The 14,494-nt window shown below is 40.7% G+C and overlaps 1 long non-coding RNA gene across 7 annotated transcripts in view; it reads left to right on the top strand.

Moving 5' to 3' along the window:
* Positions 1-4,709, top strand: part of LOC109493943 — a 53,751-nt gene extending 49,042 nt beyond the window's left edge. For all 7 annotated transcript variants that reach the window (XR_006588817.1, XR_002148445.3, XR_006588816.1 and 4 more), the window contains one exon: positions 4,555-4,709. This is a non-coding gene — a long non-coding RNA (uncharacterized LOC109493943). The remainder of the gene's footprint in view (positions 1-4,554) is intronic.
* The last annotated feature ends 9,785 nt before the right edge of the window (positions 4,710-14,494 follow it).

Here is a 14,494-nt window from a genome sequence, read left to right as displayed (position 1 = left end):
AGAAACTCAGTAACTATTCACTCTCTTCCAGACGCAGGCCACCCCCTTTCCCACCAAGCTATTTTTCTTATGCATTTCTCCACGTTTTGCTCTCTTCATTTGGTGTATCGTGTGTATTCAAATACTGGAGGTAGAGATGAGATAGAGATAGAGATAGGGATAGAAATGAGAGAGGGAGAAATAGAAAGAGAGAATGAGGAGAAAGAGGTTACCCTGGGAAGCTTAAAACCCTGTTGGAAGATGAGGGACTTGCACAGGTAAAATAGTAACACCATACACAAACCCGCTGAGAAATGGGCACAAGGTCTGTGCTGCAAATCCCATCTTGCCATCAACAACAGCAGAACTTTGGAAGGTCACATCACCATCTGGGATCTCTATCTACATTTGCAAAATAAGGAGGCTTAGATCATCTCAAATGCAGTACTTCTCAAAAGATATTCCACAAACCACCACATCTAAGCCCCCGATGAGGCTTGTAAAACATAGACCCCTGGGTCTGGACTTAGAGTCTCTGGGACTGAGAATGAATGACGGGCATCTCAAGCATGCTCCTGCAGTTGTTATAGCACTTGAGACCCGTTGTCAAGTTCTATTCTTGATCTAGGATTCTCTGATTTACTTGGGACGAAGTACAAACTCTATATTTTAGATGTGCAGTTAAGGCAGAAGCCTGATGCTTTAAAGCATTGTTTTAATTGACTTAAGCTGATTGAGAGCTAAGGCTCCAGTGCAGCTGGAGATCCCAGCTCCTCCCGAACAAGAATCAAAGTTTACTGACAATTGCTGAATTAAATTATAGGAATCTCCACGGTGTTTGCTGCTGGAGCTGTTCACAGTGTTGTCAAAACACCCTCTGTGCATATGTATCTGTGTGGATGTATGTTTGAACACATGCATGCCTGTGTATAAATATATGCATGGTCACATATGGATGTGCACATGGGCTATCCACAAACAGACTAATGTTTGTGCATAGGGATCAAGTATGCATCGCTATATACAGCTACATGTGCTTACAGACACACATTTCTGAATATTTGTACTTACACATTCACACGAGATTACACATATGTATATAAATGTACCATGTTTTGCACCATTTGTTACTGATTTAAAACCGAGTTGTGAATAGAAAATAGTAAAAATCTTTGTTTGATAGTCCCCGAGGTGTGGGAAAATAGAAGAGACTATTGGACAATTTGCAGAGGTTAGACTCAGGACGTTAATTTCATTTAGTTTCTTGAAATATCTTCTTATAAAGGTTTTTTTTTGGGGGGGGGGAGGTTGTGTTTATTTTCAATGAGGACAGAATGTTCCAGCACTATGCATAACACATTGGATGTTCTTGGGCAAGTCATGTGATCTCCATGGGCCACAGTTTCCCATTCTTCTTCTATAGTCTTAGAGTCCCTTGTTCAAACCTGAATGACAACATTTACAGTTTGTGTCTATTTTCCTTAGACTATTAATGTCCCTTTGGTAATAGGAACTACATCTTATTCAGCTCCATTTTCCCAATGTCTATGAGAGAACCTAGCATGTTATAATGGTGATAGTGATGATGGTGGTGATGGTGATGGTGATGGTGATGATGATGGTGATGGCGATGATGATATTACTGATGATGGTGATGATGGTGATGGCGATGATGATGATAATGGTGATGGTGATGATGGTGATGGGGATGGTGATGATGATGATGGTGATATTACTGATGATGATGACAATGATGGTGATGGCGATGATGATGATGATGGTGATGGTGATGATGATGGTGATGATGGTGATGATATTACTGATGATGATGGTGACGATGATGATAATGGTGATGGGGATGATGATGGTGATGGTGATGATATTACTGATGATGATGATGATAATGGTGATGGTGATGATGGTGATGGGGATGATGATGCCAATGACAAATGAAACTAGTATTTACTGAACTTCACTTTTAAGTACTTTACAAGGACAACATCATTTAATTTTTACCACAAACCTTGAAGCAAGTACAATTGACCCTTAAACAACAGGAGTTTGAATTGCACATATCCACTTATAAATATTTTAAACACATGTTTAATTCCAGAATAATTAAAATACAATGTTGTATTAGTTTAAGGTGTATAATATAGTGACTCATCAGTCCTATACATTACTCAGTGCTCTTCATAATAAGAATATATATATATTTCTTATAAAATTTTTATATTAATATATATTTTTATAATGTACATATATTACATATATTTTATATATATATTATATATATAATATATATATATATATATTTTAGAGAGAGCAAGCATGCATGTGTGTGCACACAAACAGGAGGGGCAGAGAGAGAGAGAGAGAGAGAGAAAGAGAGAGAGAGAGAGAGAGAGAGAGAGAGAGAGAAAGAGAATCTTAAGCATACTCTACGGTCAGCATGGAGCCCAATGCAGGGCTTGATCCCATGGCCCTGGGATCATGATTTGAGCTGAAATCAAGAGCTGGATGCTCATCTGACTGAGCCACCCAGGTGCCCCATAGTAAGTATACTAGTGTACTCTTAATCCCCCTCACCTATTTCGCCCATCCTTCCACCCATCTCCCCTCTGGTAGCCATCAATTTGTTGTCTATTGTTAAGAGTCTTGGCTCTTTTCTTTTCTTTGTTTCTTTGTTTTATTTCTTTTTCTTTTTTTTTTAAACTTGTTTTTTCATGTTTATTTTTAAGTGAGAGAGACAGAGTGCGAGTTGGGGAGGGGCAGAGAGAGGGAGATACAGAAATGAAGCAGGCTCCAGGCTCTGAGCTGTCAGCACAGAGCCCAACACGGGGCCCGAACTCACGAACTGAACTGTGAGATCATGACCTGAGCCAAAGTCGGATCCTTAACTGACTGAGCCACCCAGGTGCCCCTTATTTGTTTTATTGCTTAAATTCCACAGGTAAGTAAAATCATAAGGCATTTGTCTTTCTCTTATTTATTTCACTTAGTATTATGTCCTCTAGATCCATCCATGTTGTTGCAAATAGTAAGATTTCATTCTGTTTAATGGCTGAGTAATATTCCACTGTGTGTGCATATGTGTGTGTGTGTGTGTGTGTGTGCATACCATTTATTTATCATTCATCTATTGATGGACACTTGAGCTGCTTCCATAATTTGGCTATTGTAGATAATGCTGCAATAAACACAGCAGTGCATATATCAATGTGTTGTAGCCTTTACATAAATACCCAGTAGTGGAAAAATTGGTTCATATGGTAATCTATCTTTAACTTTTTAAGGAACCTCTATACTGTTTTACATGGTGGCTGCACCGGTTTGCATTCCTACCAACAGTGCACAAGGGCTCCTTTTACTCCACATCCTCACCAACACTTGCTATTTCTTGTGTTTTTGATTTTCATCATTCTGACAGGTGTGAGGTGATATCTCATTGTGGTTTTGATTTGCATTTCCCTAATGACTGGTAATGTTAACCATCTTTTCACCTGTCTGTTGTCCAACTGTATGTCTTCTTGGGAGAAATGTCCATTCATGTCTTCTGCCTGCTTTTTAACTAGATGATGGTGATGATGATTTAGTGTTGAGTTGTATAAGTTCCTTATACCTTTCAGATACTGAACCTTTATTGGATATGTCACTTGCAAATGTCATCTCCCATTCAGTAGGTTGTTTTTTAGTTTGTTGATTGTATGAGTTTTTAAAATAAATATGGTACAGTACTAAAAAACATATTTTCTCTTCCTTATGATTTTCTTAATAATCTTTTTCTCTATTTTATTATTAGAATACAGTATATAATTCATAGAACATACAAAATTGGTATCAATTGACTGTTTATGTTATTAGTAAGGCTTCTGGTCACAGAAGACTATTAGTGGTTGAATTTGGGGGACTCGAAAGTTACATGTGGATTTTCAACTGCATGGAGTGTTGACACCCCACACCCCTGCATTGTTCAAGAGTCAGCTACACTACCATTCTCCCTATTTTGGGAAGATTTTGGCTCAGAGAAATCAACTAACATGCTCAGGAGTACCAGGCTAGGAACTATCATAACTTGAATTCAGATCCAAGTCTGCCTGACTCTGAGAGGTCATATGGACCACGTACTGCTTAGTAAAGAGTTATTAAATGATGCATTATAAGAATGATATTTAGTAGAATGGATTGGATTCCCAAAGAGCCTCATCTACAGAGAACAGATTCTGGTTTAGAGTCACATAGGAGAGGCACATTTTAATGTTGAAAGGGATCACAAAAGTCCCCAGACACATAGGGAGGTAAAGTGACCTGTTCAAGGTTGCGTGATTATAGTTACCGTGGCAATAATAAAGATAGGATACTGTATTCTTCATTCCCAGCCCAAGTGTGCTTTCTACTATTGCAGAGGGCTTTGTATCCTTTCCTCTTTTCATACAAAAAGACACAAAGACTTCAAGGTTACCTTATGGTATCTATAACAAGCAAATCAATGGAAGTTTCCTCCACACAAACATGAGTTGCAATTATCATTGTTATTATTATAATTCTGCTGTTTGTGCCTCTTCTCCCTGTTAGTTCCCAGAATCAGTGGACAGACACCAGGACAGGATAATTAAATACGCTGAAGTGCTTGTCATGACTCCACATGAATCCAGGAGACAGAGCTTTCATGGACCAATCACCTCATTCCCCCAAAGTGCTCCCTCTCATAATTAAAAATTAAACCGTTTTCCAATGAAATAATTTTGCTCATTCTTCTTGCTCCCGCTCCAGTGCCTGTGGCACCAGCTAAATTTCGAATTAAATAATTCAGCTGCAATACATTTAAAATAGATCACGTTGAGCGCTTCGCTTCCGATTGGCTGCAAAACCAGGCCAATTGAACAAGATTCTCATGGATGTCACCCGCCAAGGGTGTGCAAGGCATGGGATTCCATTAATGAGGGATGACCACCTTTCCCTGTTTTCTTATTCCCGGGCTCTGGCACAGTGACACTTTCCCCCTCTTTAAACCATTTTGTTCTCATTTTCCTCCCCTTTGATCAAATCAAAATCTTCCTTTAGAATACAGATTCCTCCCCCATTTTGCTTTTCCGGTCGTCAGTTCTCAGCTTGCTTTCAACATCCGCTTGTTTGCCAAGGCAATAGAGACAGATTACCACTCTCCCCCTGTGCCGTGCAAGGAGGAAGTAGAAGACAGGAATGGATTAAGGGACTGTGCTGAGTCAAATACTCTCTCCTCCTGGGGCTGCCAGTTTTCATCTGGCTCAGGCTGCCAGAATCTCAGAATCATTATTTCATTTGACAGAGAATACTGTAACAATAGTCTGCCCTGCTAATGGTCCTCACCTGGGGAGCCAGCATGGCAGCGAGAGGTGCTGTGGCCAAAAAAGAACCCTGATGGGGAGGAGGCAGGGGTCTGATGTGCGGATGTGTGATCCCGAAGGAGCCACTTAATCATTCTGGACCTCAGTTTCCTCAACGGGACTCTGCTCTGCCTAGACATCATAGTTTTATCTATTCTCAGGCTCACAAGCAAAAGGGAAATTTGAAGCACAAATGACTTCCAGAGAAGGTCAACCAGGATTATGAGTTAACGAGGCCAGCCGAACAAGAGATATCAATCGCTAGGGAGGGGGAGGGATGTTCCTCTTCTCTACAACTCAAGTATCTGCCGAGGGAGGGAAATCTTATCCCATTGCAAAAAAAAAGGGGGGGGGGGAGAGACTTACTGTTTCTCTCTGGTTTTACTTTCCCTCTTCCCTAGAGGATAAGTATTCACTTACATGGTTGCTGTTTGAGAGGAAAACACTGGCTTCGCTCATCTCGTCCCCTTCTGAGCTACCTCTTTGTAGAGCCGGCCCCTGTCCGCAGGACCTACACGTCTGCCTTTTCCCAGTGGATAGTTTACAGAGGCAGTCTCTGCCCAGATTGGGGTCAGGACATGGGGAGCACTCAGTGACCCAGTGCTGCATACAACGGGTGGGTAAATTTAATTCAGAGGTGAGGTAAAATAAAGCCTTTAATGACTGCTGACCTGGTTTACCTTCCACATAAGCTTTGTCAGTAACGAATCGGGGAGGTTTTAGTTTCACTGCTGTGTTTCTTGAATCTTATTTCTTAATAAGCTCTGATCGTTGTAAAGGAAAAGTGGTATTGTTTATTAATGTTCTAAAACTTAATTTTTTTCTTCCTGCCGGGGGCCGAGGAAAGATAGGAAATGCTATTAGGTAGAAGGGACAGGTTAGCTCCTTAAAGCTCTACAGAGCCACTGAGGACCAACAGAAGTTGTTACAGAGAACCTGAAACAGTAGTGGGGAACTCTCCCGAGGTGGCCAGCTCTTCATCACAAGGGGCATCTAAACCATGGTGCTATCGAGCACTAGTCTGTAATGTTAGCGCCTAGTGGTTTCCTTTGATGTAGAAACGGAAGATAAGATTGTGGGGGGTGTTTGGGAATATCCCTGGGTCCTGCTTCCCCTGTGCAAGTCTGTTACTTTCTTCTACAAGGGCTTCCCAGTGGTGAATGCCAGGATAGCTGTGGTCTTGAATAATTAATGACTGCATTTGTCATTTGCAGAAATGTGTTTATATAGAGAGAACACGAGTCTACGACGTGGCACTAAGGAACTAGTAAACGTCTCTCCTTCTCGTCAGTGCACTCAGTGGGGGCACACGCACACACTTGCACACATGTATGCACACTCATGTATACACAATGCACATGTACTCATACAAATACAAGAATAAAAGGAAATGGAAATCTATAAAAAAGAAATGGGGAATCTAGGTCCAGAGAGACTGCCACGTTATGATGCTTCTGACTCAGGCCTACCAGCCAGAGGTATACGTGTACATAGGAGACAAAAAATTGGGAACCCCAGGGGCGCCTGGGTGGCTCAGTCGGTTAAGCCCCTGATTTCGGCTCAGGTCATGATCTCAATTGAGGATTGTGGGTTCGGGTCCCACATCAGGCTCTGTGCTGACGGCTCGGAGCCTGGAGCCTGCTTCGGATTCTGTGTCTCCTTCTCTCTCTGCTCCTCCCCTCTTACGCTCTGTTTCTCTCTATCTCTCAAAAATAAATTCTAAAAAATTTTATAATAAAAAAATTGGGAACTCCATTGTGTGGTGTGGCTGCCAGAAACATGGAGGCCACCATGGTTAGAGACCTGGGGAGGAGACAATCCGTCATCACACATTATCGCAAAGTGGCTGGTGTCTTGTCAACGTACTTTCAGAAACTCACGCTTGATCCTGGGTGCTGCTCACTGGTACGTTCCAAAAGGACTGTGTTTCTTAGTCATATCTGACTCTCACTGGACTGGATTTGGAGTGGGGGAGACTGCCAGCCTCACAGGAATGGAGGATCTGAGGCTTGGGTTGGTCACTGAGAAGGGTCCCTTCATTCCCAACTTTCCTCTGTTCCGAGGTGTCACAATGGTCACCGAAATGTGAGCACTGAAGTCATCATGCACTTTCCATGCTCTTGTTTTTTTGTTAGTGTGTGTGTGTGTGTGTGTGTGTGTGTGTGTGTGTGTGTGTGTTGGTGTTGTTTTTAAGTTAAATATTAATTGACAATCAAGAAAGCATGGGATCCATAGTCAGTGGTGAAGGGTGGAGAGCAGGCAGGTGGCGAACCTATTCATCCACAGATTCCACATCTGGGGTGTTGAAACTGGCACATTTTTGTTTGCAAGGTTCTAGCTGGGTCTGGGAGGGGGAAAAAAGTGCAAAGTAATTTGGAGAGAAGAACAAAATAGAAAGTGCCCTTTCCTGAATAAGACCCCTTAATTTTCCACTAACCCAGTGCACAGGACAGTGGGAAAAAATCCTAGATTTCATGGCTGAAGACCTGAGTGTGAGTGCTGTGCTTCTGGGTAAGTGACTTAACCCCCTGTACCTTAGCTTCCCTCATCCATTAACTGGGGAAGGTCCTAGTAGCAACCCTTCCCTCATGAGAGTGGTCATAACTGCAAGAAGTAATAAATATTAAAATACTATACCATTGAATATGCTAGAGTCCTTGTTGTTTCCCTATCTAGGGTTTTGTGAGATTTCTGAGGTTAAATTAATTGAATGCCATGAATGTATTAAAGACCCTGATAAGCCCTGCTATAAGTAAACAGAGTATATATGAAGAAACAAAAATCGTATTTGGTTTTGAAACCTAGTAGTTTCCAAATCTAACTTTACCCTTGAACTCAGTCTCCTGGAAGCACCATTTAATGTCCCCTTTCACATGTTTTGAGGAGTGGGGGGTCATACAAAGAGCTTCTATTTTGAAAGACAATTGAGCATAGGGTAGGAGTGGGATCAGCCTCCAAGTCAAGGAAGGCACCGAAGATCATAACGTGCCACCCGCCCTCCACCCCCAAGTGTTTAGCTTAACAGTTCTGCCGAAAGTCTGGTCATGGTTTGTCTCAGTGAGCCATTAAAAACGTCATGACTACACCATCCCCAGAAGTTGGGGTTCAGTGGAGATTCGGACAAGCTCCCTTCCTTATGGGGACTTCAAGTCCCTCATTGTCCTAGAAGGCAAATACTCAGATCACTGTGAATTACATAGACCATCAGCATCAGAATTACTTGGGCTTAAAAACAGATTCCTGAGCTCCAGACCTGGGACGGAAGCAGAACATGAGCGTTATCAGCTGTTTCTCCTGTGGGGGAATTTCACTCCCGCTGCAGTTTAAAAGCAGTGGTCGAGGGGAAGTCTGGGTGCCTCAGTCAGTTAAGCGTCCAACTTCAGCTCATGATCTCACGGTCTGTGAGTTCGAGCCCCGTGTCGGGCTCTGTGCTGACAACTCAGAGCCTGGAGCCTGCTTTGGATTCTGTGTCTCATTCTCTCTCTGCCCCTCCCCCACTCGTGCTCTGTCTCTGTCTCTCAAAAATAAATAAATGTAAAAAAAAAAATAAATAAAAAATAAAAGCAGTGGTCGAGAAAAGTCTCAGAGCCATATCAACCAAAGCCAACCCTGGCTTTCTGGACGTCCACATACTTCAAGTGTCCAAAGAAAAAAATAGAGATCAGGAACCCTGAACAAAAGGCAGCCTCTCTCCACTGGGAAAACTGCGTAAGACAAGGCTCCTTACCTGAGAAGTTCTCCAAGCCCCGTGTTTAAGGCAAAGCAGAACCAGCCTGTTATCAAAGCTTTCCACTGTAATTCTAGAGAAGCTTCACGCATGCATACACAGATCCCTCTCTGAATTGGCCCGTCTGAAGCCAGGACCGTTGGAGTGAAACATAAAATATCACAGCATTGATTTAATGGCCTTTAAAAGTCCCTCCTGAGCGGCTGGGGAGCTCCTTGTCTGTATCCCTATGCACCACTGTGCTCGTAAAACTGTCACCATTAATCGCTGCCCAACATCCTGATAGTATTTGGGTCACACATCAAGGGGAGGGATGCGGTTTCTGAAGAGGTCTGGAATGTGGTTGTGGCAGCCTTAATCCTAGCCCACTTTTCCCAAAAGTGCGGCTTGTGGGTGCGGCGTCTGGCTTCTACTAAACACCTCACTGGACATAAAGGTACCACCTCTTTTCATTTGGAATGATCATTCTCTAAGCTGCCTGGAGCCAGAATCGGAATTTATTCCAAATGTTTCCTTCTTCTCCTGGGCCCTGGTAGTAATTAACCTATCCACATCTCTGTATTTCTTGGAATTTGTTTTCAATGGCTACCATTGTAGACCAGTGCTGTCCAATGGACACATAACACGAGCCATAAGGGTGAACTATGTATGAAATTTTACATTTTCTAGTAGCCACACTCTAGAGGTTGAAAAAAGGTTGAAAAAAGGTGAAATTAACTTTTAACGTATTTAATAATATATTTATTTAATCTAATATATTCAAAATATTATTCCTTTAACATAGAATCAACAGAAAAATTATTAATGCAATGTTTTACAAGCTTTTTTGGACCAAGTCATTGGAATCCAATGTGTATTTTTTACTTAGAACATATCTCACTCTGCATTAGCCACATTTCAAGTACTTAACAACCATGTGTGGCTACCATATTGGGCAGTGAAGTTCCAGACCAAAAGAAGTGAGACTGGCAAATGATTCCCTTATCTATACACTCCTGTGTTCTGAGCACTAACTATGGCACATATAGATCTGGGCACGTGGCTACAGAGATAAGTTGTATGACATCTCTTCTCTCCTGGAATTTATGGTTAATTGGGGGGTAATAGACAATAAGCAAGTAGAAGAACAAGTGGAGAAAATAATTTCAGACAGCTCCAAAGGCTATGAAGAAGCAGAAGGAGGAAAAAAATGGGTTGATATGATAGAAAGTAACTCAGAGAAAGGAGGAGAGGGCTGGGTTAGATCAAGTTCTAAAAGAAGAATCTCAGAACAGCGTCTGAATGACAAGAATTCATTTCTTTACTTTGTATGATAACAACCAGCACGCACTGTCTTAGGACCTGGGTGGTACAGAGTGCTATATGGAATATTTAATTGAATTACCGGTGCATGGTGCGTGAATAAAGATTCGACTATAGTGAATATTGGACTATAGACCTACACCAGCAAGAAGCACATTCCCAGGGACTTGAAATGTATTTTACGCGTGGTACCTGCTCAATATATTTAATGGTTGGAGACGTGAATAAAGAACAGCACCCCCTCATGAACTTGGTTTTGAGATCAAAAGGGGTAGTGGAAGGCTAAAGATGTTAATTCTGTTTCTTGTTAGTATGTTTGCTTTTTGGGTTGTGAGGTCCAGCCTGGTGGCTTTTACAAGAACGTGTTCATCCCTATCCCCGAAGATCAGATGATGACAGTTGATCTACCCAGTGGTTTTAAGAAAGGAGATCTTTGGGGGTCTATCCTTCCTAAGGCATGCAGACAGAAGATTAGGCTCAGAAAAATGGGCTCTTAAGCATCAAGATAATTTGTGAAAAGGCCAGGCCTTTCTTATGCAAGACATTTGCCAAGATAGGCAGAAATGAAATAAAATTAAAAGTGTCGGATCGGCCATTATATTTCACATCAGTAAGAGTTGGTGTGAGTTTTGCTGTTGTTGTTTTTTGAAGAGTTATAGTATTTTATACACTTTGAGGAGAACCTGCTTCAACAGATCAATATTTTCACAATAATAAAAAGTGATTCAGGAGAAGGGTCACCCAACAGAGTTTATTTTTATTGCAGTCAAATCTGGTTCATTAAAGAAAAAGATACTTTTAGGACTTTTATTTACTGTGTTTATTCATTTTTAGTACTTTTCTTTACCCTCCTCTTTCCTCTGTGACTCTGATCTAACCAACTATAGTTCTGTCAATAATAATGGCTAACACATATTAGCACTAACCAAATGCCAAACATTTTTGCTATCTACTTTAAATGAATGATCTCATTTGATACTCAGAAAGCCCTATTATTTTGGGAAAATTGTTATCTTAACTTTACAGGGGTGGAAGCTGAATGAGGCTAGTAAAATTTAAAATATTTGCCCAAGATCACAGGAGAGTGGTCCTCAAATGGTTGGCCTCAGGACCCATTTATATAATCTTAATAATTAGTGAGGACCCTGTATTAATCTTCACTTCCTGGCATAACAAATGACCAGAAACTTAGTGGCTTAAAATAACAACTTTGCCAAAAATCAGTAGGGCACATTTGTGTAGTTCTTTTTCTAGGTGCTCTAGTCTGTTCTACTGATCTATGTGTCTATCCTTGTGCCAATACCACACTACCTGAATTGGTGTAGCTTATTATAGTCAGTCTGAAGATCAGGGAGACGGATTCTTACCATCTTCTTCTTCTTTTTTTCAGAACGTAAAAATAATCTTGTCTATATCTACAAAGTAACCTTGGGGTGATTTTTATAGAAATTGAGTTAAAATTGTGTATCCATTTGTGGGAAATAGCATCTTTATGGAGTCTTCCAATTCATGAATGTGCTGTGTCTCTCCATTTATCTACAGCTTTGATTTCCTCCTATATTGGGTAGCATTCAGTAATCAAGTCCTATACATGTTTTGTAATGCTTACACCTCTTTTTTCAGTCATTGGAAACGGTAGCATATTATTAATTCTGTCATCTACATGTTCATTGTTAGTATAAATAAATACAATTTTTTTTTACCTTGATCTTATATTCTGTGACAACTTATTGAACTCACTCATTAGTTCTAGCTTCTTCTTCCTCTTCTTCTTCTTTTCACATTCCTTGGGACAGTCTGTGTAGACAATCATGTCATCTTCAATAGGGAAATTTTTATTTATTCTTTTCTGAGTTGTATGCCTTTTTACTTCATTTTCTTGCTTTATTGCACAGACTAGAACTTCCAACACTATGTTGAATAAGAGTGGTGAGAGTAGATATGTTTACCATGCTGCCAATCTTCAGACAAAATGGTTCAGCCTTTTACTATTACGTGTAATGTTTGCTATCGCTTATTTTTTAAAAACCAAACACTTCTTCTCGTGTTGAGAAAGTCCTCTGTTCCCATTTTTCTAAGAGTTTTTGTCAAGAATGTTGAAATTTGTGAAATTCTAAAAATGCATTAATTGATACGATCATGTGATTTTTTTTTTCTTTGGCTTGTGAATGGTGGATTACGATTCTGAGATCAACCCTTCTGTTTCAGCCCTAACTGTTCCGACACTCACTGGTGTACTGCAATTTAATTCTGGCACTAGCCCTTCAGATGTACCATAGATCCCCCACAAGAATCCATAGACTGCCTTCACTTTAGGTGCCAGCCACAAGTTCATGGCATCTCCAGGCTACTCACATTTCTGGCTTACTGGCTACAAATTCCAGTGTTCCCACGACCACTTCAAGTTCAATATTTTGCTAGAACAATGCACAAAACTTAAGAAAGTGCTATTACACTTTTAATACGGTTTTATTATAAAGGATGCAACTTAGGAACAGCGAAGTGAACACATAGAGGGTGAGATCTGGAAGAGTCTGAAACACAGGGCTTCCATGCCCTCTCCCTGTGGAATCAGAGCACATCACCCTTCCAGAACACTGATGTGCACACCGACCAGGAAGCCCCTCTGAGCTCTGAGTTCAGAACTTTTATCATCCTAATGTGGGATACTATTGTCAAAGCTAAGGCACTGTGAACAACCATTGCCAATTAACAACCACTAGCTCTTAACAACTCTTAATTATTAACAATAAGCATTGATTATATGCGTGTATGAATATATACATACACTCACACCATATGACATGTAATTGCCATTCGTTAAATATTATTCAATTAACATTCACTTGCTCCTCACGTTCCTACCAGAATAGAAGAGCTGTGTCTTACTCATTTTATCACCATGATTGGTAATGATAATAGCCACCATTTATTGATTCCCTCCCATGTGCCAGATCGATCACATATATTTCATCTTCATAAAAGCCCCATGAAATAAATATTATAATCTTTAAGTACCAAGGAGGGAAACAAGTCTCAGAGAGGTGAAGTTACATATTCCAAAATCACACAGCCAGTAATGAAAGCAATATTCTCTGCTTTTAATGTTGGGCTTGTTTTACCGCCTCTTTTAAAATACCTTCTACGTGGCTCCTGCATCCACAGGTCTAGGATGAGTAGCTTGATTGCTCTCTGTTAAGCCGGATAAGCTAGCAGAACGGAGGTTGGTTTCGATGCCGAAAAGACCTTTGTAGATAGAGAATCTTCTTTTCTCCCTTAACCTGTTAAACCAGGGGAAGTGGGACATCTTTAGGTGCCGAAGTGATCACTTATCTTGCCTGTTAATCAGCCTTCCATTTTTTATCTTGCCCCTCTGAGGGCCATCTTGTCCTCCTGAGCCTCATAAGCATTGATCCTTCAGCTTAAGCCCTGAGAGATAACTGCCATATCGATAAAATCCCTACTGTAATTTTTTTTCCCCTGAGTTATCGAAGAGTAGGCTCTCAAGATGAGAGATACAATGAAGGCTGGAATCCACAGGACTGGGTGCCTGATTAGAGGGTTAGGAAGACACTGAGGAAAATGGAAGACCCTATGGTGATTGTGTATGGTTTTATCTACGAGAGGCTGGGGCCAAAAACTAATTAATACTAACAATGATAATGATTAGATAGATAGATGATAGATAGATAGATAGATTACATTTATTTAGAGTTTACTATATATCTGGCCTTATTTGAGAGCTTTAAAGTATTAACTAATTTAATTCTTACCACTAATCTTTTCAGAAAATTATTACTGTCCTCATTTTGCAGATATATAAACTGTACCAGAGGAAGGAAAGCTACCGGCATGGGGTAGAGGATTAGAGGGGGAAACTGAGCAAGAGGCTCGTTTTGTGTTTGATTTCCGAGGAGCGCTGGATATCAATTGGGAGTTCCCTAATTCACTTGGGCCTGCTCAATTTCATGGATTGATGGAGGTACTGAAGGGGAGGAAAACTTTTCCTTCTTCCCTTCTTGCTTCTTTAGCTGGTCTAATAATTAAACTGACCGAAAACAGATTAACAGGAGAAAAAAATTAATTTCATATGTACGGTAACCCATAAAAATATGAGACT

The sequence above is a fragment of the Felis catus genome, chromosome D4, assembly GCF_018350175.1.
Source record: "Felis catus isolate Fca126 chromosome D4, F.catus_Fca126_mat1.0, whole genome shotgun sequence".
Classification (NCBI taxonomy): Eukaryota; Metazoa; Chordata; class Mammalia; order Carnivora; family Felidae; genus Felis; species Felis catus.
The sequence above is the reverse complement of the archived record's forward strand: the minus strand, read 5'-3'. Positions and strand labels throughout refer to the sequence as shown.